Raw genomic sequence first — 27,612 nt, 5'->3', positions numbered from 1 at the left:
CGTTTTCTTTTCTAGCTTATTTTACAGATGGAGAAACTGAGGCAAATAAGATTAAATGATTTGCCCATGCACAGCTAGTAAGTGTCTGAAGCCAGATTCAAACTCAGGAAGATGAGTCTTCCTGACTCTGGATCTGGCCCTCTATCTACTGTGTCACCTAATCACTTTCTACATTGAATATATACATATATACATAAATACATATATGTATATGTATGTGTATAAAAGTAGGATTCATTCCCATCTCCAATTAATCACAGATAGTCTAGACATGCCAGTTTAATCACACTCAAATTCAGGAACTAGTTGTGAAAAAGTCATTAATCACTTTGAAAAGATTAAAAGACTTTTGGGTCACTAGAGGAAAGGCAGATGACATCACACATGGGAAGTATCTTACTGTTTTCTGAGTAGATCAAGTCACAGCTCTTTGAATACTGTATAAAAACAAGAACTTTGTTCAAATCCGGACATTTGCATGGTGGTCGAGATCATTAGTAAATAACTACTAGGAATGAATTGCCTTGGGGAGGGTGGTGGCTTATTCCCCAATCCATTAACAAAGTAATAACCTCATGAATTGTGAAAGACATCTGAAGATGGGGATTTTCCATAGCATCAGTAGCAGTCTGCCTGAAGTAGTTTTGGCTGATGGTAGAATCAGCACTGGTAGCTGAGAGAAACACTGGGCATTTACCAAGGAAAACCACCTTGGACAGTGTAAGAACAGTAAGTCTAGTAGACCAGTAGAGAAATATACCTAAAAGGAACTTCATGTAGATGCCACAAAAGGAGAAAAGGATTTCTAATAAGTAGGGATTGTGAGTTTTCATTTTAGCCAATGTAGTTTTTAACTTTCAGCATACCTTCCCTAGGGTCCTTGCGTATACAAAGGAGAGAATGCGACTCTGATTTTTTGGTGGGGAGGAAGTAAAGTGTTTCTATAATAGCTGCCTTTTCTTTTGCTCCTTAGTTAACACTTTTTCTAAAAGCTAATAAAGCTTGACCGATCATCAGCCTGATAGTCACTGGTAAGGGCTTATGATAAACAGTAGAAAAACCTAACCCTACAAATCATCCTATAGAATCTTGAGAGGGGTTGTAGTTAGCTGATGCTCTGGGAACCCCAGTCTCTAGGTACTAATGCAAGTTAGTGAGTGAATCTTAGATGTATTATACATTTATTTTATATCTCTCATTAGAGAGCTTCCTTAAGGCAAAGAATGTTTCATTTTTATATTTTTATCCCCAGTATTATATATAGTACACGCTTAGTAAATGGTAATTAGTTGCTTGATTTATTAAGCAATGGGTTTATAAATATGAGAAATAGCACAATTTCCATCTTGTCTTCAGTGATCTTATAGTCTATTAGAATGAGATACAACACGCATACACATATACCCAGTATAACGTAAAAGGTGTTTGTGATGTTGGCCAAGGAGACCTAGATTAAATAATTTAGGAAAATCTTTAGTGAGTAAAGAATCTTTCAATTTTAAGCTGTAGAGAAGTCTTCATGGAGCTGAGTCTTAAAAGAAAGAGAAAGATTTAGCCAAAGAGATAAGGGAGAATATTTCTGGGCATGGGTTGGAGGGTGATGGGAAGGTAGGGCATGTAGAGGGCAAGGCTGGGAGTGAGGGAGTTATGTTCTAAGACACTTTTTGATTTTCACTGTCCCTATTCCATATTCTAAGGTCTCTTCCTGTTCTGGAATTCTCCTAATGTACAAATGTACAAAACAGCTGCTATTCAAACTCCAGCCCCCCCCCAAAAAAATTGAGGAAACAGGCTGTCAATGATATGTAGCAGTTGTTACAATTGATCACTTACCACATAACTTGCTCTAGTTTTACTCTATGTGAGTTCTGAATGTAGAATGATGCCCCCTCCCGAGTAGCCTTGGTCCCAGTCACTGTTCTGTGGCAAAGTGCTCACGAAACTTAATGTAATGTAATGTCAGAAGCCAGGATGCTGAAATGTTTTCAACCTCCTGGGCTGTCTGAAATAATTTCCCTAGCTAGTGATACACAGGGGGCCGGGGGAGGGAGGGTGAAGGGAAGGAGGGATAAGTTAACTAGTAAATTACATAACAGCACATAATTAATGTTTCATCTTTGATATTAATCCAATAAGATGCCAAAAATAAAAACATTTAAGTGATTCCAGTAGGAATCCAAGTAGGGCTCAGCATAAACGTTTAACTTGAAAATTTCTAAAAATAGCAAGATTCAGGTTTATATGTAGTATACTCTTCAGGATGTGAGTAGGGTTGACCTGATATGATGTAAAGGTTTTTTTTTAGAAAGAAGTCAGTCTTCCAGATCACCCAATAGCTTGTCTTCTCATTTACTCTTAGGTTCCTTGGTTTTGACTTGTGCTCCTCCTTTCTGACCACTTTGCCTGGCTTTACCTGGAATGATTTGCATTTTTCTGTCCCCTTCGACTTGGCTTGTGATTTATTTCTTCTCTTGCCCAGTTTCTTGCATTTGGCATGTTTGACGATTATAGGATTTAGAACTGAAAAGGCCTTCGAGGAATCCAACCTTTCCCCACCCCCACTTTTTTTACACAGGACAAAATGGAGACCTCCAAAGTGAAGGAACTTTCCAGAGTTCAAAAGTAGAGTCAGTAGCAGAGCCAGGATTTCAACTCGGTTTTCTGAATCCAAAATAGGGCTAATATCACTACAGTATTTGCAGGTCCTCTCCACTCCCCTGGACTTACTTTATACCCTTCTTTCACAGCCCAATTTGTCCTAGCTTCTAATAGATGTCTTTCAAAGAAGTCCAGGCCCTTATTCATTACCATTAAACTTATAAATTGAGGAGAAGGAAAAGGGAAATGCACAGTTCAATACTGGACATTGGAATTGTCTCTACATGGTACAATACTGCTGCAACCAATACCTTAGTAGCTGAAGACCTGAAGACCTAGGACTGAAAATTCTTCCTACCCAAGTCTGCCATTTCAAATAGTTTGACGTCAAATATTTACATGCTTCTAGCAATCCAAATTTCACTAAAAAAGTTGTATTTGGACATATGCCTTATACTCCTTCCAGAACCAGCCAAACTGGGTTACTTATTATGCCAACCACAAGGTTTTAATAACTGTGTTGTCATTTATACCCTCAAGGTCCCACTGGGGACTTTCCAACTACCTTGTAAGCAAACCATCCTCTGCATGCTGCATCCTCCTCATTGAGAGCAGAGACTATGGTTTGGTTTGGTTTTTTGTATCAACAGCAATTAACACAGTGCTTGTCATAAAGTATGATAGACTTTGTTGGTATAGACAATTCGTTACTGAAGAAACCTTCTCTATGAATGCAAGTTGACACCTTCATGGGCATTTCTAGTCTTAGGAAGTCACCTAGAGCAGAAGTGTGAAATGTAGGTCCTGCAGTACTGGCTGGTATAAGACTTACACCAGATTAAAATGTAATTGGGAAATATTTAACAAAATAAACAAAATACCATAAAGAGTACATAATATTACAGTATGTGACTTCAGGGATCCTTATGTAAGGATTAATAGCCCCCATTTTTATTTAAGTTTGACAGTACTTGGTATGGGGGACAGCTTGGTGTAGCAGTGGATATGGTGGCAGTATTAGAGTCATGAAGACCTGAGTTCAAACCCAGCCTCAGATACTTCCTAGTTGTGTAACCCTGGGCAAGTCACTTAAACCTACTTGCCTCAGTTTCCTCATCTGTAAAATGAACTGGAGTAGGAGATGGTAAAGCACTCCAGTATCTTTGCCAAGAAGACCCAAAAGGGCATCATGAAGAGTCAGACATATCTGAAACAACAACTACCTGGCCTGTAGATACATGCCCATGGTCACACAACAGAGGCACAATTCAGGCAGGGGGTGGCTTTCTATCCACTAGACTATCACTACCTATCATATGCCTAATACATGCTTTTTTTCATTCATTCACTCATTGTCTGTTCATCCATTCTTTACCTCCTGGATTGGTCTTTCTCTGATTAGGAATGTATTTTAAGAAAAAAAGAAAACAGAAGAATAAATATTATTTCACAGCTAGTTACAAAATAGTATATAATTAAAGTTTAATGCTTGAAATTAATTCAGCAAGAGGTCAAGGTCCATTTGAATGATTCTGAAAAATAGAAAAGCTCAACATGAAAATATAACTTGGATATTATAAAAACACAAAATAGCACACATTTTCAATTGTTAATTATCCAGAAGCCTTGAAATGAATGAAATAACAAACTATTTACAGGTGATTACTGAAACAGGGACTTATGTTAGATATATTGGGGAAAATACAGAGTGCTAGATTTGAATTCAGAAATCTAAGTTCAGATCCTGGCTTTTCTATTTAATAATAGTTCATACATTTATTCAGGACCTATTTTGTGCAAGGCATGGTAACAGATGTTTTGGATACAAAGAGGAAATTTAAAAATAATCTCTGTTCCCCAAAATTTAATGTTTCACTAGCAGGGAACAGTAGGGTAGATAACACCAGATAAAATCTGTTAAGCAGTTAGGAGGGATAGAGTGCTAATGTCTAGCAGGATTAGGAAAGGCGTTCAATAAAGAGGTCAAAAACAAGAAGAGATGAAGTGGAGAGAGTGCATCCCAAGTGGGGTGGGGGGAGATGCACAAAGGGATGAAGGCAAGAGATTGAATGACAAATGCGAAGAATATTAATTAGACCAGTTTGACTGGGATATAGAGTGCATAGAGGAGTATGATATGAGATTGTCCTTAAAAGGTAGGCTGGCGATACAGAGCCAAATTATGAAGGATTTTACCTGCAATTTACCCTCTAGATAACAGCAGGAAGTCATTGAACTTCCTGATATACCTATTCAGAGGGGATGCAGGATGGATGATGATCTAGCAAAAGAGACAGAGAAGAGAACTGAGAGACAGTAGTGTTACAAAAACAAGGAAAGAGAAAGTATCCAGGAGGAGAGAGAATGATCAGATGCTGCAAAAAAAAAAAAGTCTAGAAGAATGAAGATAGAGGAAAATCCATCAGATTCTAAAATGTGGAAATCATTGATAATCTTGGAAACAGCAGTTCCACTCCATTGGTAAAATCAGCAATCAGCAGGAACTTGAGTAGTGAGTGGGAGAAGAAGAAGGGGAGGTTGTAGATGGACCATTTGACCTTCAGTGAGTCATTTCCAACGTAGGTTTCAGTTTACTCATTTTTAAAATGAAAGAGTTGGAGTAGGTTAGATATTCTTGACAGTTTTGTGTCGTGGACAGCTCTAGCAGTCTGATGAAGTCTATGAATCACTTCTCAGAATCATGCTTTTAAATGCATTAAATAAAATAGAATTACAAAGAAAAAACAATTATGTTAACATACAGTTTTATATATATACATATACACAGAGTATGTATACATATTTATATAAATATATACACAGAGTATATAATGCAGTGTGTGTGTATATATATAATATATGCACACACATACATACACTCAGAATATATATACCAGTATACATACATATACATGTATATATATACATACAGAGTACATAACACAAAGTGTTATATGCGTATATATGTGTTTATATATATATTTATGTACACACACATACATACACTAGAGTATATATGTGTGTATGTGTACACAGAGTATATGTATCTATAATATATACATACATATATGTACATACAAATAAATAGAGTACTTATATATCTATATGCTGTGTATAAATATATATACTTTGTGGCTAGGTATATATATATATATATATATACACATACATACATATATACATACACACAGAGAAATACATATATTTCATGAACCCAAGAACTCCTTGAGTTAAGGTCCCTTCTTTCTCTCCTCTCACCTTTCTCCTTGCTTCCACTCCTTGTTCCATCTGGTACCAAAATCCCCTGGGCCTCTGAGTGTCCAACCTTGTTGCCCCAGCTCATTTGGGTTTACCCTCCATTTCACAGACTAGGCACAAGTTCTCTACCTTTAGCTAATCAGAGGTTCCTGTCCCTGGCTCTGATCACCCCTCCATCTTATATAGATGAACTAGTGAGATACATTCATGAACACACACACACACACACACACACACACACACTAACCCATGCCTAGGACCTTTCCAAACTTTCTGTCTGCATTCCCACCTCCATTGACCCCTCCCCTCCTTGTGACTATACATTTCCATTTCCTGCATTCTTCCTACAATATTAACTCCCCTCATATCATTCTTAAAGTCACGTTTTCATGGATAGTCATTAACAATGTTAGGTCATGTAGTAGAACAGACTGAAAACAAGTGAGCAAGTTATATTTGCAGTCAGAAAACATGGCTTGGAGTTTCAGCTCTGATACCAGCTATGTTACTTTTGGCAAATAATTTTGCTTCTGAACACTAGTTTGCTCATTTAAAAAATAAAGAAATTAGACTAAATGATCTCATGTCTATTTGTGGTATAAATACTGTGAACCTACAAACTCTGTTGAACCTAATTTTTCTTATCTTTTAATAATACTTGCATTATCTGCCTCTCAGGGTTGTTTGATAAACAATCAAAGAGCTATGCAAATGGGAGCTGTTATTACTCATCAAAAGTCCAAGTTGTACAGCCTGAGTATGAAAAGGTATTATCCCAAATCCTGCCAACTTCCCACTTCAAATCAAAAGGCATTCTTGAGATGACTTCTTTCTGAATTCAAATTGTTATGAGATGTTTTGTGAAGCCCTAGATCTTTTCAAAGTACTTTAAAAGAGGTCATTTAATGGAAAGTTATTTTTCACAAAATCCTCCTGAGGTAGGGGGACATGATTAAATTCATTTTATAGGTAAAGAAACAGGCAGAGAGATATTAAGTAGGCTATCTTCCCCACTTGACAATTTAGTTCTCCATTTTCAGTATTCACTGAAAATAAAAGGAGGCAGAGTGCTACCATGGTTAAAATATTGACTGTGGACTCTAAGACCTGGAGTTACCTATATGTATGGTTTAGGACTAGTCCTGTAATCTCTCTGAGGCCTCAGTTTTCTCATTTGTCAGATGAAACTTAGATGACTTCCAAATGACCTATGAGCTCCAAAATGATAATCTTTTATCTCTGATTTTCGAGGAGTCCTTCCCTGTGCTAGGATGAGAATCATCCTGGTGCCAGACTTTGGGAGGATTTAAGGGAAGGATGGAGGCAGGGTCTTTGACTGAGAGAAGCTTACAATTTCAGAACTTTGCTTGAACTACAGAGAAATCAAGTGCATCAGTGAAAAGACTGGAAATACTGTTCACACCAGTTTCCTAAAGAAGCTCTATTGATTCATTATGTGAGGTAGCTCTCTGGGGGAGAGGAGAGAGGAGTGGGAGTGACAAAGGGATAAATGTAGGCAATGTGAAAATAGAAGATATCAGTACAGTTTTAGTGAAAAGATGGGGAAAAAAGACCACCACTTTGGTGGTGCGCTATCTCCGGTGAATTGAATAATGACTAGGAAGTCGGAAGATTTATTCTGATCATTGAATTTATTAGCATGTAGTCTTGGGCAAGTCTCCTCCATTGTCTTCTCTGTAAAATAGACATTTTAGAAACAGATGGTCTCAAAGGCTTTTCCAACTCTCACCATGATTGGGTGATTCCCAAGAGTTCCACAACCCCAGATTCATTATTTCTCATCTCTATCACTTCCCCCCTTTGTCAAATAGAGACAAGATTACTCGTGTACTTGTGAGAATCATAGGAGATGATGGATGTAAAAGGCTCTACATCCTTTGAGCATTAATTAAATATAAATGGTGGTGGAGGTGGCTTGATATAGATGGAAGAATGAAAAGGCCTGACCTGTCATTGCTTCTCTATGCAACCAATGGCAAGCCACTTTCACTCTGAAGACCTTAACTGGAAGCTCTGTAAAATGAGAGGGTTGGGCTAGTGATCATTTGTAATGATTCATTCTATCTCTGTGACCATAGGAGATACACATATATGAATATGTGTATGCACATGCATATATATACATGTATACTATATAGTGTTATACTACCACTACTGTAAAGTGAAAGGATTGGACTAGATAATCTAGTCTGTGATGAGGTTGTTTTTATTATTAATACTAACCTGGGCTGTGGATAACACTACCAAGCAAGGAAGGGTTGTGAATAACTCATGAGCTGCTCACTGAAACCATGTCCTAAGGAGTCATTCTAAGTAGGGGATCATGCTTCAACATATGTGTTTCAGGTCAATTTGACAAACATTTTTTCTGTCTTTGTGGTATACTCTGCTATTGACTTGGAAAGTTGTGCCCTGAGATGAATGAATGAACTATAATTAGGATTTATTATATGCCAGGTACCATGCTAAGCACTGGATATATAATTTTTTTCAAAAGAGGACAGTGTCTGTCCTCAAGAAGTTTGTAATCTAATAGAAGAAGACAACACATACATGGGAGGGGTGACCAGGACAAGTTGACTTTGGTGTGAAATGTTACATGAATGATAAGTGGGGCCAAAGGGAAACAGATACGAGCAGCCTTTTGAGTCACAATGATATCAGTGATGCGATGGTTCCAGAACTGGAAGAGGTAGGAAAACACCAAAGGCAGCATGCCTGGTAGCATCACATTGACTACTAAAGGTTCAATAAGCCATTCTCTGTGATGCTTCCAGTCTACTATATTGCTCATGTGGCAGTTTGTGGATTAGTTTATGATAGTTATTATCATTTTTATCGTTGACTTATAACATGTGAAAGTATGTATACTTGTATGTTTGTACACGTGTGCATGTACTTGTGTGTGCAGCAGATTAACAGTCATTTAAGGAATAGTTTTATCCCTTTTCTGTGACCAAGTAATAGAAGTTTTTTGTTTGTTTTTTAGTTGAACCTAGAAGCACCTACAGCCATGGATCTTTATTAAACTTTTCCAAAACAGAGGTAATATTGAAGCCCAAAGGGGAGACCTGAACCAAGATCCCTTATCTTCCTCGACATCTTTTCTAATTTATGAGGAAACAGAAAAGCTATGAACTTATAGAGAGAATATTTGTTGCATATAATCACATATGGCTCCCATTTTCATAGTATCTTATGAAAATGGCATAACAATTTATAATTCAATTCATCAAGCATTTAATTATACATCTCTTGTGTACTAGACATTGTCTTGGGCACATAATACATATATAAAACACCAAAAGAAAAATATTCCTTGGCCTAAAGAAGCTTACATTCTATAATGGGATCTGAGGAGGAGTAAGATTGTTAAATACATGATCATGTGAGAAGGTAGAGAAAACTTACAATTAGAGCAATCAGGGAGGGCTTCGTGCAGGAGACATGATATTCTGATAGGGAGAGATGAGGAGAGAGTATATCTCATAAGCAGCTAGGGAACAGAATGTGCAAAAGGCATGAAGGAATGACTACTTTGTGGGGACAGGTAATAGGATTTTTTGTTTTGTGAGAGTATGTCTCCTGATCACAAGAAACATGGGAGAGTGGAGGCCACACACAGGATTGATCCTACTGTTGATAAGTACAGAAGTTTTGACCTGCTTTTTTCAACCTGGGCCATTTATTTCATCTTTAGATACCATGGCTGTTGTCTCCCATCCTTCTTGCAGGTGTCACCATATTGGTGCCAACTTAGTATGGAACACATTGGGCTCTACCCCTGCTGAAACTCAAAACTCCCCAACTCAAATGATCTACCAACCTCAGCCTCATCATTAGAAGGGATTGCAAGCATGTATCATCATACCCATCACTAATGGGCAATTAGGTAGTGCAGTGTATAAAGCACCAAGCCTGAATTCAGGAAGATCTGACTTCAAATCTAGCCTCAGACATTCCTAGCTGTGTTACTCTGGGCAAGTCACTTAATCCTGTTTGCCTCAGTTTCCTCATCTGATAAATGAGCTGAAGGAAAAAAATGGCAAATCACTTAAGTATCTTTGCCAAGAAAATCAAAGATGGAATCACAAAGAATTGGATATGATTGAACGATGATATCACCACACCTAACCATTAGTAGGCCTGTATAGCTTGAATGCAGAGTATGTGTGTGTTAGGGTGGGAGGAGGAGGAGAAGGGATCACATAAAATAAGTTTGTAATGTGAATCAACTTTGTGAGTCAAATAGTACAAAGATTATTGTTCTCATTTTACAGATCAGGGACCTGAGGCTCAGAAAGTGGAGGTACCTTGCCCAAGGTCACAGTGATAGTGCCTTTCAGGATTAGGACCTGAACTCACTTTTTTCAACCTAGAAACCCATTTCTCCTTCCACTATACCAAGCTATCTCTGATTATTTGTGGAGTTTGTTTTTCTTTCATTGATGCTTTCTGGACAGTATTGTTGAGACTCAAAGCTGTCACTAATCCATAGGAAATCATTATGCTGGAGGTATAGTGATAGTTTGTAGCATATAAAGAAGGAGAACTGTGTATTCCCATGTACCCATGAAAGTGGTGGGCTCAGGGAGATGCTGAATTTCAGAGCCACAATTACTGAGCCAGTATATCAGTGGGATATCCAGATAAACATGTCCACAATGTAGTGGGAGATGAAGGGACTAGAGTTTGGAAAAGAGATTAGAAATGGAGGTTTCGCTGTGGTCTTAATCTACTTAAACATGATGGTTAAAACCATCAGAGTAGATGAGAATGTCAAGGGGAAAGGTGGAGAGCATGAAGAAGAACGGATCAAGGATAGACCAGAGGAGAACTTCACATTTAAGTCTCAGGAGGAAATAGGTAGGGAGAAAGAAAGATCAGGCAGAGCAGGAAGACAGGAATCAGAAAAGGATGTTGCATTATTATTAACTACAAAGAAAAGTATATCAAAGAATCACAGAACGTCAGAGCATATTGAGATCTTAGATATCTAAGGCAATCCTCATTTTACTGATAAGGAAACTGAGTTCCTGAAAGATTTTGTGATTTACCCAATGTCACATAGCAAGTGACAATGTAATTCAATTTCACCCAACAAATGTCTATTCAATCTCTACTCTAGGACATGAAGAATATGTAATCAAGAAAAGAAGTGATCCGCAATCTCAAATGCAACATGAAGGTTAAGAAAGATGATTGGCATCTAGACCATTAGCTGTGGTCTTTGGAAGATCACTGGTGACCTTTGAGAAAGCACTTTCTGTAGAAGGATGGGGACAGAAGGCAGCTAGCAAAGGGTAAGGGCAGTGTGAAGATTGACTACTAGTTAGTGGAGATGTGTATACAGAATATAGACAACTCAAGTTGTGCAGGAAAGAGAAAGAAAGAAATGTAATAGTCTGAGTGAGCCAAAGGACTGAGGGAAAATTACTTATTATGACTATGATGATTATTATTGCAAGTAGGAATGGAGAATGATTTGTTATCAAAGAGAAAGTAGTGAATGACAGAGTTGGAAGAGGGATCAGAGGAAAGGAAAAGACTGAAGGAATTAAGAGATAATCAACAAATAAAGATCCCAAATAAGGAAGGAAGGAATGGGATGGATGGCACAGAGAAGTTAGCTTTAGCCTCAGACACCTTTTATTTAGAGAAGAAAGCAAGCAGAAGAGGGCTGGTATAGCTATAAAGAGGTTTTGTCTTATTCCCCCGGGGCCATTTCAGCTCCCTGAGGATGTTGACTGTAGCACCACATCCCCTTACCCAAATAATTGTATGGCAGGATCCTATGTATTATAGGACTTAGAGCTGGAAAGCTCATGAAAAGTCATGTACTTATATCTCCTCATTTTACTAATGTGAAAACTTGAGTGTGGAAAAGAGAAATGGATTGCCCAAAATTCTAGTGGCAGGAAGTCATAGAGATGGAATGTGAACACCATGGTCTAGATAGAATTGGGGAGCAATAAAACTTGGATGCTTTGGTGAGTATTTAGTGGCTCTTTGGGCTCATCATTGTGGGTCACCCCGCCATTAGTGAGACTCCAAACCCACCTATGCCTTCTCATTCTATGTAACTCTTGTCCATCTTGCTTTAAGCCCTCCATAAGAGTCCATCCAATTTTCTGGGAAGCTTCCCCTAGGTTTCTTGATAATATGGAGGTAATGGTGCTTGCTATATGCAAGCTGTTCATCTTTTGAACAACCCATCTCCTTCTCTGGTTGTACATTTCTCTGAATTTTCACTGCTTTGTATACACAATTTGTCACTGGGGGTATGCTGTGAACATTTTATACCATCCATATGTCTAGGCAATGGACAATTGATAAACACATGCTGTGGATGTAAGATTCCATAGGGCCAGAGTTACTGAGCCAATACACAGTGAGGTCTAAAGCTTGCTATGCTCAAGACAGGGATTTCAGATATAATTTTACAGTGGGTTTATCCATTTGTTCATTCATTCTAATATTTATAGAATCATAGATTTTCAAAATTATGAAGGCCATCAGTGACCATTAGTCCAACCTATACCTGGAAAAGATAAACCTCTTCAACAAATGCAACAAGTAGTCATCTAACTGCCAGTGAGTGTCAGTACGTTCCATTGTGTGGTAGCTCTAGTTCTTAACAAGATTTTCCCTGAATCAAGTCTTAATTTTGCCTTTTGTGAAAGTTATACCCCTGGCTTGTAGTTGCATGCTCTAGAGACAAATGTTAACCCCTCTTCCAAATGGTAGCCCTTCACACGTTTAAAGGAGGTTCTCATCCTCTTTCCTCATCTGAGAGAGACAGAGACAGAGACAGACAGAGACAGAGAGACAGTTTCTTGAGGGTAAATATTTCCAGATCCTTTGACTGGTCCTCATATGGCATCAACTCAAAGCCCTTACCGTCCTGATCACCTTCTCCCAAACATTCACCATCTTACTATTGTCATTCCTAAAATGTAACTCCCAGAACTGAGCACAGTATCCCAGATGTTCCTTGCCTATAGCAGAATCCAGGGGAGATGTCTCCTTTGTTCATTTAAATGAAGCCTCTCTCAGGGTAACCCCAAATCCTATTAGCTTTCACAGTTACTGTGACTCACAACTGACTCACATTGAGCTCACTGCCCTCTAAAACCTCTAGATCTTTTATTAGCTGATTTGCTGTCTAATCATCCTTCCCTCAGACCATACATGTGAGGTTGACTTTTGGATCCCAAGTGTAAGATTTTACATTTATCCCAATTACTTTTGTTATTTGATTTAGACCAATGTTCCAGCCTGTCAAGATCTTTTGGAATACTGACTATGTCATCCATTGTGTTCACTTTCTCACCTGGCCTTCTCTCCTCTAGAAATGTGATAAATGTATTCATACATCAAACATCTATTAAGATCTGCAGAAAGAGTACTGCAGTGAGAAGACTGGTACGGTTAGACTCTGCTCAGTTCTAGAAATACAATGATGGAGTTACATAGTCCCTGCCCTCAAAGAGCTTATAATCTACTACTAAAAGGGAAAGAGTACGCACAGATCATATATATATATATATATATATATATATATATATGTATGTATGTATGTATGTATGTGTGTACATGTGTATATGTACATTGTATATGTCTGATATATGCAATATACATATGTACACATATATTTATATACACACATCTATGTACATATAAAGTATACACACACACAAATATACATACAACTGCAAATTCCCAAGAAAAAATAAAAACAAAATGCCAGCATGTCAGATGAGGAAGTGGTTCCTTTAGGATAGATTAAGGAAGACTTCCTAGAAGAGCTAGACCTTGAAGGATGGAGAGAAAATGGGGAGGCTGAAGGAGGGCATTTCAGGTATAGAATTTGTGTATGCAAAAGCATACAGTCATGGAATCATAAGGTGTACATATCAGAGAAGTAATACAGTGTCAAAGCTGGAAAGACATTATAAACTATTTAGTCCTAATTCCTCATTGAATGGATCAGTAAACTGAGTCTTAGAGAAGTGATGTGACTGGCCTAGAGCCATATAGCTAATAAATGACCAAGGAAAAATTAGAACCAAGGCCTCCCGATTCTGATTCAGTGTTTTTCTTCCATATTTGGCAATGTATCATGGTTAGCTTCAGTGTCGCATATAGAAGACTCCTCTGCACTAATTCCCTAAAAGCTCAATTCCTCTGCCAGGGAAGGATGAAGGGATGCGTGAAGTGTGCCGAGCCCTGAATCTGTCAGTACAGGAAAGAATCTTTGAAAGAGATAAGCCAAGTAAAGAGAACAACTCAAAATTAATTGGAAGGACAGCATCCTCTCCAACAGGGATTGATCTTTGCCTTTCTAGGCATTGTGCTGCCAAAGCAGAATGAGAATAACATGAAAAGAGATCACAAGGTTTATCCCCCTTGGCTCAGGGAAGAAAAAGCAACAAAACGAAAAACCTCAGAGCAACGCAAGATGATTGTTTCCATGTTATCGCTCACATTGACCTTGGTGTTTTGGATCGCAAAACGATGGGCATAGAACTGTTTCCCGAAAGAGCCACTTTCTCACAACTTGAGTTCAAGCTCTAATTCTACGACTAATCTGTTATATGACCATCATCAATATCCTTCCTCTTTCTGGCCTTAGTTTCTTCATCTATAACAGGAAGGAACTGGAAGCAAAGAGTTACCAGTATACACACACACACACACACACACACACACACACACACACACAGTATATATAGCCCTTAACGGTTACAAAACACTTTCTGCTGGAAGTATTATGCAGGAGAAAAATTCAGGAGTCGTAGGTTGTGGACTTGAACCCCATCTCATTACTACTGACCTTGGCCAAATGGCTTTCTCTCTATGGGTTTCTGTTTCTGTGTATTCAAAATGAAGGTGATGATCTCTCAAGGTCCTCTCTGATGCTAGTGTTCCAGGATTTCATGATTCATTTGGGCCCCACAATAATCCTACATGGGAAGTAACTCAGGGCAGGTATTGCTAGTGCTGTTTTAAAGTGAAACAAGTGAAATTTCTGAGATGTTTGCCAACTTGCCCAATATCACATAGCTAATAAATGAGGTAGCTAGATTCATATCTATCTGCCGCTTCAAATTCATACTTAAAGGACTTTTCAGTATACATCATAATGCCCCTTATAGCTTTAATAGCCTTTGAGTCTGTGCAACAGTGCGTTTGATTTCAAACCTGTATCTACCCCTTGAAGTAGTGTTTCAGCCTTGGGGCATGTATTTTACCCCCTCTGAATTGGCTCACATCATTCACTTGAATAATGCTTTCTAGGAGTTGTCTCTTATAAAATTCAAGGATTGTTATTAGCTTCCCTCTGAGGATATCTAAATGGAATTGGGTATGTGCTTATGGAAAACATCAAATTAGAATAAACAGAATAAACATACTCTTCTTTTTTATGTAAAAACTATTTTGGGTGGCAATATATGGGCAAATCATTCTATGAAAACTATATACCTTCTCCATTCTCTGTAATCGGAGAGGGATGGGTGGATTGGGAAGGTGATACTGAGAAACATAAAATGATCTCTCCTCTGTAGCTACATCTTGTTTTGGAAATAAGAGTACTACTCCTTAAAAACAGCCAAAATATTCTGCTGCATCCACCAATTTGGCTTTGTCACATCCCTACTCAGAAGACTCTTACTAACTTCTCATTGCCTATAGAATGGACTAGAAACCCATCTTTCTTGCCTTTTAAGCAATCTTCCTTACATCTGCCTCTAAGTTTTCCTTTCAACCATGTTTTATGCTAGTTCTTCTCACAAACTATACATGCAGCCTACTGGCTGCTCCCCAATCTCTTCCTGTTATCAACTGCCTCCCCTCATTCACTTGGGCTCTCCCTATGCCCAGAATGCCATCACTCTTGATTTCTGCTTATCAAAATTCAGCTCAGGAGTTGCTTCCTCCATGAAGCCTTCCTTGGTCCCTTAATTCCTTTCCCTTCAACCCCTTCCTCACTTTGCACAACCCTCTGTCACCTAAATCCAATTGACTTGCCAGTCCTGGCATCTCCTTCCTGATGCCATGGTGCTGTTCAAGAACAAAGAACAAAAACCAGCAATAGATTTTCTTGAAATACTTTGTGTGGATCTCCTTTTTGATGACTCTAGTTTACCTTTATCATCAGTGTTTATGAATGTGCCACGTCCCTGTTTGCCCACTCTTCATTCAGCTCCTTGAGGACAGGAAATGCAATTTTTCATGCTTGTATCCTCTCCAGAATAGAGTATTGCTTAGTGTGCATTTGGTAATCAGTTCAATTAATGTGGTAGTCAAATCAATAAAAGTCATTGCAAATATAGTCTACACGTGAGAAGGAGCAGCATAGTTGGAGAACCCTTCTCCTCTATTTTCCCTGAAGTGGTGGGGAATTACTTTCTTCCCTACTGCTGAAGGATAAAGAAGATCAACGTTGAAATTAAAAGTGTGCTTGTTTACAAGATTCCCAAACATGGACTTTAAAAGTGGCGATGACTTAGTCATTGTTTATTTGACTGTAGTTAATATGAAATGTCTTGCTATTTTGATTGTCACTAAATAGCAAATAGCTGGGAACAATTTGGCTCAAACTAAAACAACCTAATTCAAGTAAAATGGTCCTTGTTAGAAATGGTTTATGGTAACATAAAATGTCAGGTAAATTTATGGAATAATGACTCACTCTCTTGCCTTTTCGCTCTGATTGTTTGCCCAGTAGCATGGTAGAGCATGATAGAGAAGAATTAGGGCACATTGGCATCAGTGCCATCCTGAATCCTTCAGCAAGGAAAGTGCGTCTGGAAGAAGATTCTCAGAAATAGCAAAAGATATATGTGGAGAAGTGCAAGAATGGAAAGAACTCTATGAGGCTGGTGAGCCTGTGGAGCGTGGCCAGCTCTGGTTCTTATTTGGTAGTGGGGAGGATGCTGGTCTGAGCAACATCTCTCCCATCTTTCCCCTTCTCTTCATTCTCATTGGCTCCATTCTAGTGCACTTCCTCATGACCATCACATTTATTGTAATAAATTCCCAACAGGCTTTTCTGACTTGAGCTCCTCCTGTCTACTTCATCTTCACTCATTTACCAAGATAATCTTCTTCCTAACACACTATTCTGGAACATCCAATTCCTTTGCTCAGATGACTTAAATGTCTCCCCCACTGTTTACAGAACATAGTACTGACTCCTGATTCTGGCATTTCCACAGTCTGAATGATCCTTCCAAACTACCTTTCTAGGATTATTTCCCAGTCCTCATATTCATATACCCTTGGTTCCAGCCAAACTGAACTGTCTTCCATTTTCTGATGTTCTATGCTCTTTTGCCTCTCTCTCTTTTTCATACTGGTCATTCCCTTCCCAAAACCTGGAATAGTCTCCCCAACCCTTTTAACTGACTTAAGCTATAATTATCTTGTTTATTCATGGTTGACTTCAGGTTCTGCCTTTTCCAGGACATCATCCCTGTTCTTCCCACCTCAGCCATATCAGCTTGAAGGGAGTCCTGAATGGAACAGGGGACTAATACAATGCAGTAGAAAAGCATTAGCTTTGGAGTCGGAGAGTGTGGGTTCAATTCCTACCTCAGCTTTGCACATTTGTGTACAAGTTCTTTGGCCTTTGGTTCCTCAGCTAGACTAAATGACTTCTAAGGTTTCTTTCAGGTCTAAATCAATGAAAAAATTTAAACCTCCCAGGCTTCTCTGTCACCTGCTGTAGATACAATCATCTTTTTTTTCTTAAATTATGATTTTTTTCTGTGCATTTCATTTCCAACTTCAATTATTATGTAATTTAAATCGAAAGCAGGATACAAAGAGAAAAGCCCTGTCTTCAGACTAAGATTATTGAGTTCACGTTTTAGCTTTGAACTTATTACCTGCGTGCCTCTAGGCAAGTCCCTTCCCTCCTCTAGACCTCAGTTCCCAATCTGTAAAATGGGGATGGACTAAATTATGTATCAGCCTTCTTTTAGTGCTTTTAGGCTATGACCTTGGAACATAGATTATATCATTTTTTTTATCTTTGTAGCCTCATTGATGAGTACAGTACATTATACATGGGAAGCTCTCGTTCTGTAAAATTGACAGATTTAAGATTCTCAGGCTGATCGATATGAAGGTCTGGTTAAATGCAGAGAAAACACAGGGAGAACCAAATCAAATGGGGATAAGGCAAAGGAAAATGTGCCAAATATAGCCTGGGTCAGAAACATGATAAACTAGATCCTAGATTATAGAATGTTGGAAATGGGAAAGACATTTGAGACTGGTTACTCTAATGCTCTCATTGTACAAGAAAGGGAACTGAGCCACAAAGGGATGGAAAATGATTTGCCCAAGGTCACACTGTGAGTCATTGTCAGAGTTGGGATTCTAATTAAGGTTTCCTAACTCCCTACCTGTTTCTCTTTGCACTACATTATCCTACCTCACAGTACTTGGCAAATAAGTGCTTAATGAATGCTTGTTGACTCAGCATGGATAACAACAGAGGGATGGATCATTGTAGAAGTGAAGTGTTTAGGGTTTGGATGAGCCCAAATGAGTTTGGCCTGGAATGACAGTCTCGTTACTCTGAAATCTTAAATAACGTGAAGTACTGCAGGCCTAGTCCTGGCATCAGGAGACAGTCAGACTCAGTTTTAATACCAAATTGCCCTTTTCAAAGCATTCCAAAGCATGAACTTGGGATAATAAATCCTTTTAAAAAAAGTTTAGATGCTAAAAATAGAAGGAAGCCACGATCTCTGCTTCTCACCGAATTTCTTTCTGATGTATTTCTCCTGTGGAGGAAGAAAGCATTGCCTGGCGATGAGAGCCGAAAAGTCTCCTAGCAACCCTTAGCTGTCTCTGCCTTCCCTGGGTGGAGCTCTTACATGTTGACATAAATACTATAAATGTTCACTGTTTGGTCTACTTGGAGGGTAGTTATTTTTAAATAAACCCACTCTTCCCATTGGGAAGATGCCCTCTCCTGTCCCCTTCTTAATGGAACTTTACAGAAAGCATTTGTTATAATCTATTTTAAAAAAGCATACTGTTAAAGGAGATGACACAAAATAGGAAGACTTGGAGCCAGAGGAAGTACAGCTGTTCTCTCAAATGTTTCTCTCCCCCAAGCTTAAGGGTCTATCATCAGATGTAGCAATAGATTAGGATTTAGAAAATCCAAATTCTTCCTATGGAACCTGGACAGGTCATGTCTCTCCCACGGTCCTGTTTTCTCATGTTTAAGCCTGGGGGATTGGGACAAGACCAACCACTAAATTCAGAAAATTTTCTATGGTTCACCAAGCTTTTATTGCTCGAGACCCTTTCTTTGTAAAACCCGTAAAGTTTAAAACAAAACACAACAAAATTGGTCTTTCATCCCTCTTTCACCCAGCGTCCTCCTCCCATATCCTACTTCCTCCCCATCTCTGTCCTAAGCCCCAGTCCTGATTTCCTAAGTCAATTCTCTGAGACTGCAGAGGGTAGAAGATGGTAGAGAATTTAGCTCTTTTACTAGTCCATAATATGTGGTAGGGTAGAGAATCAGGGGCCAGCTCAAAACTGCTCTTTTCCCCATTTTCTGTTGCAATATCCCTTCCAAGTTGGCCTTCAATGCTCCATGGTGCCATATATTGTATGTTGCCCTTGGTTTCTGGAAGGCATGGATTCAAATCTTGGCCACTCACCGTGCGTCCCTGAGCAAGTCACTTCATCTCAGTGAGTCTCAGTTTCCACATAGGGAACAGTAGTATAACAACAGCTCTTACTTTACAGAGCTGAGCTGAAATTCGAATGAGATATTGTATGAGAAATGTTTTGCACACTTTTAAGCGCAGTTTCAATGATTATATTCCAAGGTCTCTTCCATTTCTAAGGCCCCTCCTTTCTTTGATGTTCCATATTAGGAGGTCCCTTTCTGTTCTGATACTCAGCATCAGACAAGACTATTGAATTGATTGAATTCTTTTTAGTTTGGTCCAAATTGACAAAATTACAGAAAATCTACTACATTCTAAGCACTCTAGTATGTGCCAAAGATGCAGTCACAATAGAAAATAGTCTCTGCTTTCAACGTGTTTGCTAGCACATGGATCCAGATAAGAAAATGCAATGTATTTTCAGGAGCAGGGCAGCAACTGAATAAATGGGTGGCACCAGGAGAGCCCTGGTCAGAGAACTGGGCTTTAAAGGAGGTCTGGAGGCTGGGGGGGACCTGTGGCCTTGAGGCTATAGGTGGCCTTCAAGGGATGCCCTTAAGGATGTAGAGGGCCACATGTGGCCTCAAGGCTACAGGTTCCCCACCCCTGCCTGAGCTAGGTCTGTTCTTCCTGTTCTGCCATTCCAATGCAACACCCTCAGAAACTGCCTTATTCTAAGTTTACACTAGAGAAGTTGTCAAAGTTTGAGGCAAACATCATGATATTTCAACCTAAATAACCCCTTTTTTGCCGTAATTTCTTAAACATTTTGGAAATACTTTGGAGTCAGTGATACAGATGAATAGCCTTAATTCTTCATTTCCCTTATTCAAGAATAGCTGGTCTTCCAGACAGTTCCTGTTACTCGAGGTTAAAAGAGCCTACCCACAGACAGGCCTTTATAATGGATTTTTTCTTTCCTTGGTAGCAACCCATAATATTGCCACTGTGGCTAATTTGTTTAACTACCATTGGCTTGAATTGCTTAGTGGAAGAAAAGAGTAGGACGAGGCTCCTAACATTTAGAATTTCTTTAGAGACTCCATTTGTAGTGGCTTCATCTATATTCCCTGACTGGGGATCAATATCACTTGGGAGAAAAACAAAGTGGGAAAGAGGAGAAAGAAAGGTGGGGGAAGGAAGCAAGGAAGGAAGGAAGGAAGGAAGGAAGGAAGGAAGGAAGGAAGGAAGGAAGGAAGGAAGGAAGGAAGGAAGGAAGGAAGGAAAGGAAGAATGGAAGAAGGGAGGGAGGGAGAGAAGAGAAGGGAGGGAGAGAAGGAGTGAAAGGAAAAAGGGAAGGAAACAAAGGTAAGAGGGAAGGGAACAAAGGAAAGAGGGAAGGGAAGGATAGGGAAAGGGAGAGTGAGAGAAAGAAAGGGATGGGGGAGAGAAGAGGAGGGGAAAGGGTGGCTAGAATGGTACATTTTACACCAATCTGAATGACTCTTTATTTAAAAGAAAGAAAAGAAAATCTGTCTCCTTAAAGACAAACACCTGGATTCCTACTCTGAGGGAAGCAGTCTTATCTTTCTCTAGCTGGGTGAGAATCCAGTCCTTGCCTCAGGACTGAAATAAAACTTGTAGATTTTTGTTGACTTTCCAAGGTGGGAGGGAAGGTTGTCTCCAAGTCTTGGCATTAGGTTGCCTCTGTATATGCACAATTCTGGAGATTTATTTTATTCTATTAAGTATATAAAGAGCCTTTCAGATTGGCTTCAAATGTGGCATTCCATCCATCCTAGAGAGTAATCATATCTTCTTCGTAGGTTTCTGAATGCTTAGACTTTAGGGCAAGTTTGATGGGCTTGGGTTGGTACTTAGATTTCTTGGATGTTTTCAAGTACAATTTCTTCCCTTGTTCTCTTCTGCAGCCTGAGGCTGTCTCCCAGTTGGAAGTGATTATGTGAGGAATTATGTTTTCGGGAGTGGTACCTCCAAATGGTTAGTCTGCTCCCAGTGACAGACAGTTAAAGATTGGATGGGAAAGGGTGTCATCATTCCTATAAAGCACCCTCAGTTCTCAGTACCTGAGGTGAAACTGGACAGAGGTAATGGTTGAGAGCAGAGCTGGGATTGGAGAAAGAAAGCTTCCTAAAGTGAATACACCAAGAGGCTTGATGAGGCAGATAGTTTTTATATAACTTTTGACTGATGTGCTTATTTTTCATGTAATAAAATTCTGACCTCCTTGGAACAAAGGGATTGACTTGGAGCTCAGTTAGCCCCTGTGATTTTTAGCAATAGCTCAAAATCTACAAGTGAATGATATCATAAAAATAATTTTTCAGATGTTTCAGAGATAAGGTGGGGTCTTTGATATTTTCAGTAGACAGGTAAATACTATATCTCTGCTCTGTTAGAGTATTGTGATCACGTAGTGGGAAGCATCTTAGGATCCAACTACTTCATTTGGCAGATGAAGAAAGTGAAGTTGAGAGAATATGACTGACCCAGGTCTGAGGGAAGAATTGAACTGCAGTGTAGCACTAAGTCTAGTGCCACATTCCATCTTGAATCATGAAGTACTGCTCAATGGCTTTGTGACTTTGGGTAAGTTTCTTGCCTTCTCTCAGCTCTGGTTTTCTCATTTTTGAAACACAGATAGTAATACTGATACTACTTTCCTGTTAGTAGCTGACATTTATAGAGGATTTTGTGGTTATAAATCACTTGTATCATTCCATCTTCACAAATTGGAGAAGAAATTCATCATCTGAGGAATAATAGAACCTTTAAGGGTAGCTCGGTGGCACACTGAGAATCAGGAAGACTCATCTTCATGAGTTCAAATCTAGCCTCAGATACTTACTAGTTGTGTGACTCCAGGCAAGTCACTTAACCCTGTTTGCCTGTCTCCTCATCTGTAAAATGACCTGGAAAAGGAAATGGCAACCTGCTCTAGAATCTTTGCCAAGAAAACCCCCAATGGAGTCAAGAAGGACTGGACATGACTGAAATGACTGAACAACAAAAACAACAGAATATTTAGGAAATGAAGATTCAGTTCAAACCATTAATTTTTCAGATGAGGAAACTGAGACTCAGGATGAGGAAACAATTTGGCCATGATCACACAGCTCATTCATAGTAGAATTAACATTAGATTTTTTTTCTTCTGGCTTTGAATCCATTATTCCAGTGCTGGATCATTCTATCACTTTACTTACCACCTCCTCCATGTCAAGTCCCAGGTAATATTACTCAGAGCTCAGAAGGAAATGTTACTCCTGAAGAGACAATTTAGCAAAGAACACCAGAGTGATTGCCTATGGCAGTAAAATCTGTTCTATTTCTTAAATCAGATATGTTGGGAAAAGAACATTGTGAGGATATCTGGGTGGACATTAGACTGACTCTCAGTAGTTACTTGATTTGCCTGGGAAGATAGATTTAACATTCTTCTACTCACCCAAGGAATCTATCTCTAGGAGATCTACACAGAAATGGAGATACGTCCATTTCCTTGATGAAATTTCATGGGCATCTCAACATACTCATCTTTCAGAATTACCAATGAGTTGGCCAGAATGGAACGAGAATTGATCCTATTTCTATAATTTCATGGTCCATGCATTATTGATCTCATTTGTTCAGATACCCCACAACTAGTGCAGAACACCTCTCCTTGCCTGCTCATCCTTTGTAATTCTTTTTTTTTCATATTTTTCTATAAATAAACCATAGATTCTATGATCCCCCCAATGCACTGGCAGCCTTCTTCCACTAAGTTTAATAATTCATGGACACCAGAATGAAATCTGAGCTGTTGCTTTTTACTCTCGTTATGTTACTGGCCCAACTCCTTTCCCCTTTTCACATATGTTCATAGATTCATAAATTTACTGCTAGAAAGGAACTCAGAAGCCATTTCAAATGCCTCATTTTTTCTTATTTTTTTAAATTATTTCATTTTTAGATCTCAATATTCATCTCCACAAGATTTTGAGTTCCAACTTTTCTCTCAATCTCTCCCCTCCCCCACCCAAAGACAAGTGTGTATTCTGATTAACTCTTTCCCCAGTCTTCCCTCTCTTTTATCATACCCCACCTTCTCTTATCCCCTTCCCTTTTATTTTCTTGTAGGGCAAGATATATATACTCCATTGCCTGTATGTCTTATTTCCCAGTTGCATGTAAAAGCAATTTTAACTTTCATTTTTAAAATTTTGAGTTCCAAATTCTCTCCCTCCCTCTCTCCCCACCCATCCTCATTGAGAAGGCAAGCAATTTGATATAGATATACATTTGTAGTCATGCAAAACAGTTCCATAACAGTCATGTTGTGAAAGACTAACTTTCTCTCCATCCTATCCTGCCTTCCATTTATTCTGTTCTCTCTTTTGACCCTGTCCCTCCTCAAAAGTGTTTACTTCTAATTACCCCTCCTCCCATTTGCCCTCCCTTCTATCAACTTCACCTCTTATCCCCTTTCTCTCTACTTTACTGTAGGGTAAAATAGATTTTCATATCCAATGGAGTGTGCATGTTATTCCCTCCTTAAGCCAAATCCAATGAGAATAAAGTTCACTCATTCCTTCTCACCTCCCCCCTTTTCCCCTCCACTGTAAAATCTTTTTCTTGCCTCTTTTATGTGAGATAATTTATCCTATTCTATTTTTCCCTTTCTCTTTCTCCTAATATATTCCTCTCTCACTCTTTAATTTTATTCTTTAACTATCATCCCTTCATATTGAATTTACCCTATGCCGTCTGTGTGTGTATGCATGCATATATGTATATATATATATGTGTGTGTGTGTGTGTGTGTGTATGTATGTACATATGTATGTATGTAAGGTAGGTATGTATATTCGTTTCAACTTTCCTAATACTAAGAAAACTCTTGAGCCATAAATATTATCTTTCCATATAGGAATGTAAACAGTTCAACTTTACTAAATCCCTAATGATTTCTCTTTCCTGTTTACCTTTTCATTCTCCTGATTCTTATATTGAAAAGTCAACTTTTCTGTTCAGGTCTGGTCTTTTCATCAAGAACGCTTGAAAGTCCTCTATTTCATTAAATGTCCACTTTTTCCCCTGAAGTATTATACTCAGTTTTACTGGGTAGGTGATTCTTGGTTTTAATCCTAGCTCCTTTGAACTCTGGAATATCATATTCTAAGCCCTCTTATTCCTTAATGTAGGAGATGCTAGATCTTGTGTTATCCTGATTGTGTTTCCACAATACTGAAATTGTTTCTTCCTGGCTTCTTGAAATATTTTCTCCTTCACCTGGGAACTCTGGAATTTGGATACAATATTCCTTGGAGTTTTCCTTTCGGGATCCCTTTCAAAAGGCAATTGGTAGATTCTTTCAATATCTATTTTACCCTCTGATTCTAGAATATCAAAGCAGTTATTCTTGATAATTTCTTGAAAGATGATGTCTAGGCCCTTTTTTGATCATGGCTTTTAGGTAACCCAATAATTTTTTAAGTTTTCTCTCCTGGATCCATTTTCCAAGCCAGTGGCTTTTCACATGAGATATTTCACATTGTCTTCTATTTTTTCCATTCTTTTGGTTTTATTTTACAGTTTTTTTTATTTTTTCATAAAGTCATTAGCTTCTATCTCCTCCATTCTAATTTTTAAGAAATTATCTTCTTCAGTGAGCTTTTGGACATTCTTTTCCTTTTGTTCAATTATGCTTTTTATGGCATTCTTCTCCTCACTGGCTTTTTGAACCTCTTTTGCTATTTGGGTTTGTCTGTTTTTAAGGTGTCATTTTTGTCAGAATTTTTGGGTACTCTTTAGCAAGTTGTGGACTCATTTTTCATGATTTTCTTGCATCACTCTCATTTATCTTCCCAATTTTCCTCTACTTCTCTTACTTGATTTTCAAAATCCTTTTTGAGCTTTTCCATGACACTAGACCAATTCATATTTTTCTTGGAGGCTTTGGATGTAGGGGTTTTGGTTTTCTTATCTTCTGGTTGTATGCTTTGATCTTCCTTGTCACCAAAGTAAAAAGCTATAGCCTGATTTTTACCCCAGTGTTTGCTCATTTCTCCAGCCAATTAATTGACTTTGAACTCTTTGTCAAAGTTGTTCTCTGCTTTGGGGGGGGGGGGGGGGAGGGGTCACAGGGTGCACGTGGTATACTGTCCCAAGCTTCAGGGGTTTTGCACAGCTGTTTTCCTAAATACTTTTTGGGACCTGCAAATTTTCAGCTCTTCCAAGACTGTACAGTCAAAGGAGAGGTGTCTACTCCTCTCCTGGTCAGTGCTGTGGTGTTTGAGTGATCCTAAGCACTCCTCTCTGCCCTGGAACCTCTCTGCCCTCTCCACCACATCCGCAAACTCTACTGTACCAGCACTCCTCCTCACCCAAGGACCACCACCCAGGACTACAACCCAGATCTAAACAGAGCAAAGCAATAGAATCCTGCCTAAGCACCAGCAAAGAGATCCCTGCCATCTTCCTCTGATCAGTCCCTACATTCTCCCAAAATTTGTGTGTCTAAAGCTCCAGAAACAGCCAGAGCTGTTGCAGCTGTGACCAGACCACCATAGGCTCCACTGTACCCTCCACAGCCCTGGGGTTGGGGCTAGACTTCACTGTTCTCTCACACATAGCTGGGATTTGAACCCAGGGCCCCTAGTGCTATAGAATTAGTCTTTTCACAATACCATGTACCTTAATGATATCTTTTTATCAATTCATAGATGCACATCTTAAAAATAATATCTTCCATCCCACTTAACACCTGCCTGGCATTTCTGTTGTCCTTAAGGTGGCTAACCATTTTGATTCTACTGAGTTCATGGCATACCATGACTTGTTGTTACATAGAACCATGTTCTCATGCCATGAGAACAATAGTATGGAAGAGATGGACCTTTGGATCTGGGAACAGCTTGGGATTGTTGAGAGTTCTGAATATCTGCTCAAAGAAAACCCAGCCTACTCCCCTCATTCTATTCTCAGAACCACAGAATCTCAGGGTGAGACGAAGCTTCCGAGGCCATGAACAAAAATATATTCTCCAATGTACCTAACAAGTGGTCAATGAGCCTTGTTTGAAGGTGTCTAGAGAGAGAGACATGTTAATAACAGAGGAATCGCATTCCACTTGGGAACACATCTAGCTATTAGGAATTTCTTCTTTACATCCAGCCTAAATTTTCTTTGGCAAAGTTTTACCCATTGCTCCTAATTTTGCCCACTCAAGTCTGATCTCTGCTACAACAATCCTTCAAATAGCTAATAGAAAACACATTGCAATCCTTCAAATTAGTTAATAGTAGTTAATAGTTAACATACCCCTGCATCTAGTATTTACCTGTTACTAGATAACTATATATCTAGATAACTGTAATATTAGATAACATCTAGTATTTACCTGTTCTTCCAAATGATAATATTGTTAGGCTCACCACAAACTGGTTAGCCTGATCTTAACATTTTCCCTTCAACTTACTAACAACCTTCCTATAAGATGGCACCCAGAACCAAGCACATATTCAAGATATGGTCTAAGACAGAATACAATGGTGATCATCACCCCATAGTCATGCACACTGTACATTGCATAAATCTTTGTGGCCACTCTATTCGACTGTCCAAAATATTTCCACCAGATTGTTTGCAGATTACTAGTCATCTAGCTGCACTTCCATCTTATATTCTTGGATTAGTTTTTCTGGAACTCAAAAATAATATTTTGTAGTTGAATAACTGTAGTCTTATTATATTCAGCCCAACATCCAAGCCAAATGTTGCTTCTAACACTTATTACCTCTGTGACCATGGAAATATTGCCTAACCTCTCTGGGCCTCAAATGTTCTCATCTCTACACAGAGAGGGTTGACTTAGATGGCTTTTGATGTCGCTTTAGGCTCTAGATCTATGAACCTATAATCCAACTTGTATTCCTCCTAGAGTAGTGTGATATGGATATTTACTAACGACTCCATCCTTGCCTTCATACAAGTCATTGATAGAAGTGTTAAAAGGCTCAGCACAGATCTCTTGAAGTCAAGTTACAGAACTTGTTGATAGGAAGGGACCATCAAAGTCACTTAG

At 38.8% G+C, this 27,612-nt stretch overlaps 1 protein-coding gene across 4 annotated transcripts in view; it reads left to right on the top strand.

Moving 5' to 3' along the window:
* The window catches only part of SORCS2 (sortilin related VPS10 domain containing receptor 2), a 1,292,493-nt gene that overhangs the window by 874,019 nt on the left and 390,862 nt on the right, over positions 1 to 27,612 (top strand). The gene's annotated exons all lie outside the window — the stretch shown is intronic.

Source organism: Notamacropus eugenii, chromosome 6, assembly GCF_028372415.1.
Source record: "Notamacropus eugenii isolate mMacEug1 chromosome 6, mMacEug1.pri_v2, whole genome shotgun sequence".
Lineage (NCBI taxonomy): Eukaryota > Metazoa > Chordata > Mammalia > Diprotodontia > Macropodidae > Notamacropus > Notamacropus eugenii.
The sequence above is the reverse complement of the archived record's forward strand: the minus strand, read 5'-3'. Positions and strand labels throughout refer to the sequence as shown.